At 34.2% G+C, this 4,487-nt stretch overlaps 1 long non-coding RNA gene across 2 annotated transcripts; it reads right to left on the bottom strand.

Moving 5' to 3' along the window:
* Positions 1-933: 933 nt before the first annotated feature.
* LOC132800474 (uncharacterized) lies at positions 934-3,413 on the bottom strand. 2 transcript variants are annotated; one of them, XR_009635590.1, is made up of 3 exons: positions 3,017-3,364; positions 2,819-2,925; positions 934-1,322 (listed from the first exon to the last, which is right to left on the bottom strand). It is a non-coding gene; the product is annotated as an uncharacterized LOC132800474 (long non-coding RNA). The 2 variants fall into 2 exon arrangements; XR_009635589.1 differs by having other exon boundaries at positions 2,819-3,413.
* Between the last annotated feature and the right edge of the window lie 1,074 nt (positions 3,414-4,487).

The following is a 4,487-nucleotide window of genomic DNA, read 5'->3' as shown; positions in this document are numbered from 1 at the left end:
CAAACCGTAGACTTGTAATTATGGTGAAGTCTCTCCACGTAAATCTAACACCACGCCCTCCAAAATTGAATACCATAGAATCCTTGTCGTCGCAAACACACTGCCTATACAACATGTTGTTGACAATGTAGCCACTAAATTGTATCTCGTTGGCCTTCAAAAAGTGGCCAAAACAGCTATCCTCGAACTTCTTTATTTGGGCTGGAGTCAGCTTGAACTTAATATCCGACACGGCTTTCCGGAAGTTCAATCTACAATTAACCTTTGCCCTCGATATCTCCGAGTCCCAAAACCTTCGTTGGTAATCTGAATCCATTTATCTGTAAATCAAATACAACAAAGCATAACATATGGAGGAAATGTTTTTTCTGACACAAGGAAAGCCTAGAGGAAAATTTTTCCGCCTGGAGGAAAAAGTTTTCCATGTGGAGGAAAAAATTTTCCGCCTGGAGGAAAAAAATTCCGCCTAGAGGAAAAGTTTTCCCCCAAGCAGAAAATTTTCCAAAACCTAAATGACATACATCTAATGGGATTTGTGCAAAAATATAATGAAAATGGCTAAAGAATCTTTTCGAACCAGTGCATATATGGATTTAAAAGCTACAATATCTTCTATATATTAGTGTACATTATACATTAGGCAACAAACCAACCATGGGCATGTGACATTGCTTCCTAAAGATAACCTGTGGTTTTAACACATATATTATGGTTTCACATTCAAACCTCCCATTAAATTCAAACAAAAACACAACTTCATTATAGTTTTAATTTCACATTTCACATTCTAACCATGCAACACAAACATTTCCGTCACACCAAATAGCACAATATTATAAGCATAGCTCATAATGACAAAGGTTCAAAATTGAGCAATTTATAAAGAGAAGACTTATCATCTCTAAAATAATCCATCATGGAAATTATCAACAATTGTGAAAAACCATTCAATACAGCACAAATAAAGGTTCTCAGATTAGTTCATTACATTAAAGCGAAATTAGTTTACAATATTTTTCTGTTTTGTTCTGAGAAGCAACTTATATTAATGGGGGACAAACCGCTACCAATGCTTCTCTATCTATTTATATATATATATATATATATATATATCTCTCTCTTTCTCTATCTCTATAAGTGTGTGTGTAATTTTCTCAGCAAACACTTGTAACTCTAACGATGGTAAATTTTGTGCTTCAATTTTCTGCTCAGTCCATCACTTGCTCCTCCAATGCCGAAAAATATAGAAAATCAATATTAGTAAGGATCCCAACAAATCTTTCCTTCAACAACTACTAAAGATGAAAGGGAAATTCCAGCACCTGAAGACAAATTACAACAACCTCTATATAAGATCAACAGGGGTAGAAAAATAAATGTAATACACAATTCATACATATTTCCAGTTGAAAAAATGCATATGTGAAAAGGAAATTCGACAAGTTATATGTTTTTCAACATCTGCTCAATGAACCCCAGAAAAGTAGAGAAGGAAATGTGTAGGCTAGACCCCGGAGGTATTGACCATAATAATGACAAGCAATTTCAATGATATAATACACTTACAATTCACGAATTGAATTAGAACATGTTACTAATTCAGAAAAACCAATTAGAATTACAAGATCAACAATCCCATATACAAACAGTTTTCTAAAAGCAAAAACCGTATTTGCAACTTATGTAACCTCTTTTTTCTATACATGTATTTTTAAATGACATCTGAATTTAAGCCACAGAAACATAAAGAGGTTAATTTCTAAACAACATCCTGTTTGCATAGCTTTTTAAGTTTATAAAAGACATGCATATTATAATTGCAGATACACAGCAAGAGGCTATTCAAAAGATCAGTAAACAACTAGATCTTCCGTGCATTGTTAAACCAGAAAGTTTACATGCTTAAGCAAGCAGAAATAATTTTCTATAAGATACTCTTATGGTGATTTTAGCAATCAAAATCTTTTCATTCTCAAGAAAATATCTCATTAATAGTTACAGGTGTTTGCTTTGTCTCCCACAAAAATTAAGAAAAGGTTTCGTGGAACTAGAAATAAAGAAATCCATGGACCAAGAATAATATTATGCATATCAAGCTTTTAAAATCAAGTTATGGTATCTGCTAAGGGCCTGTAGAGAGTAAAAGAATGATTTCTTCACCTATATGCTTCAACTATAAATGACGAGTTGCACATCTAAAAGCTTATTTAGGTACTTGGAGAAGAACATGCCAAGTGCCTATAGAACACCCTAACAATTTCAATTTCACACTACTTCCCAGATATATATGCATAGCACTGATAAATTCCCTTCCTCAAATCATCACCATGTGGGCTAGACTAGAGAGAGTAATTGGCACCAACTCACACAATAAAATGAAACAGTCAACATCAAATATTTAGGCATGTTATCCAAAATAAAATGTCCTTAGAACCATATCAAACACAAACACAACCACTCCCATCGTCGTCTTCATCACCATCATCACCTCCACACCCACCACCACCTTCACCACCACCACCACTAATGCCAATCCTGGAGATCTCCTTATCAGACATAGACATCAACGTCTATTTATCTATTATATGTAGAAAACTTTTTTCCTTATCAACCTATAAAACCCAAAAAAAAAAAAAAAAATCGACCAAAAAAAAACCATTTTTTTGGTACATAATGTATAAAAATGAAGAGGGAATAATAAGGAAAACAAAAATCAAGTTGAGAAGCGGAATCAAATTGAAAGTTTTTACAGGGAATAGCTGGAGATGTTAAAGTGAAGGTAAAAAAATAATAATAATAATAAGAGAGCGAAACTAACCTTTGAAGAAATTGGACTGTACAGCATAAACAACGGGAAAGGAGGAAGATTTCTAGGTCCTGAGCTTTCTAGTTTGGACTTGTGAAAGCAAAGGTTGCTTCTTCAACCTCAATAACAAATCAAAGAAAGGAATTGTGAGCAGAGTCGAATGGTGTGTTTCGAAAGGGAAAGGCTAAAAGAAAAAGGAGCGAAACTAACCTTTGAAGAAGTTGGACTGTGCAGCATCAACAATGGAAAAGGAGAAAGATTTTTGGGTCCTCAGCTTCGTAGTTTGGACTTGTGAAAGCAGAGGTTGATTCTTCAACCTCAATGGATAGGAGGAAAAGAATTGTGAGTAGGGTCAAATGGTCTATTTCAAAAGGGAAAGGAAGGCCCTAGCTGTGTTTGAATGGTATGTTTCAAAAGGGAAAGGTAAAGCCCTAGTGTGTTCGAAGGCCTTGCTGTGTTTCAAAAAGGAAAGGGAAAGGGAAAGTAGAGAAAATAAGTGTTTCAAAAAGGAAAGGGAAAGGGAAAGTAGAGAAAATAAGTGTTTTGGTAGGAAAAAAAGATTGAAAAAAAATATATATTAATAAAAGGTATTTTAGTCCGGATGTCCTAAAAGGTGGCTAGTTTAAAAAAAAAAAAAAATTGTTATTCTTCAAAAAAATCATTTACAGCTACTTTTCGAAAAAACCCTTCCTTTGACTATTGTAGATCCATGAGATGGTAGCTGTTTGTTTGGATGTAAGAGGTCGAATCATCAAGGCCTTGGCTATGATAACCCATAACAAATTCAAGTGGACTCCAGACAAAGTAGCCCAACTGCTAGTCTTCTAAACTTATTACATTTTGGGAGTCCATTAAAATTTTAGATTTTTTTTTTTTTTAACATTACAAATAATCCATACCCTTTATTTAGGGTCCATTAAAATTTTAGATTCTTTTTTTGTTTTTTTCCATTTAAATATAAATTTTTAAAATTTTTGAAACAGTATCCACCTTCCCTTATATTTAAAAAATTTAAATATATAATTGAATTTAATTTCCACATACAGTGCAAAAGATTCAACACAAAGTACTTCTTTTTCAATCTGATGGAAGTGGATTTTAATCTTTTAATATCTTATATAAATGTATTTCAACAGAAATAAAAAATTAAAAAAAAAAGCATGTACAAAATACGTTATTTTGTTTCATTAAAAAAAAAAAAAAAGGCTGAATTTGTCAACAATTAAAAAAGAAGCGCGTAAATGTAGGCCAACCGCTCAAAGATTATACGTAGAAGAGAGAAAAATGGGAATGATGAACTGTCAAATTTTCGAATATTCCAAAAACACCCTCGAGAAAACATGTATAAATACGTGCGAATCCCTGTTTGATGGTCACCCAGCAGCAGAGTCTCCGATATCCCAATTTGAAGGCGTTATCGATCGGTGACTGAATTATTCCATTAATTCTGTCCATTTAATCGCCGATCAAACGCCTTTTTTTGTTTTTAAAAAAATTTAAAAGAAAAAAGAAAAATGGAGATGAAGAAGATCGCATGCGCAGTCATCTTCGCTGCTGCCTCGGTCAGCGCAGTCATGGCTCAAGAGCAGTCCCAAGCCCCAGCTCCGGCGCCCGCCAGCGGAGCCTCGGCTAGCGTGCCAGTCTTGGGTTCGTTGGTCGGAGCTTCTCTGGTTTCGTTTGT

The sequence above is a fragment of the Ziziphus jujuba genome, chromosome 2 (assembly GCF_031755915.1).
Source record: "Ziziphus jujuba cultivar Dongzao chromosome 2, ASM3175591v1".
Taxonomy (NCBI): Eukaryota; Viridiplantae; Streptophyta; class Magnoliopsida; order Rosales; family Rhamnaceae; genus Ziziphus; species Ziziphus jujuba.
Note: the sequence above shows the minus strand (reverse complement) of the source record. Positions and strands in the feature narration are given on the sequence as shown.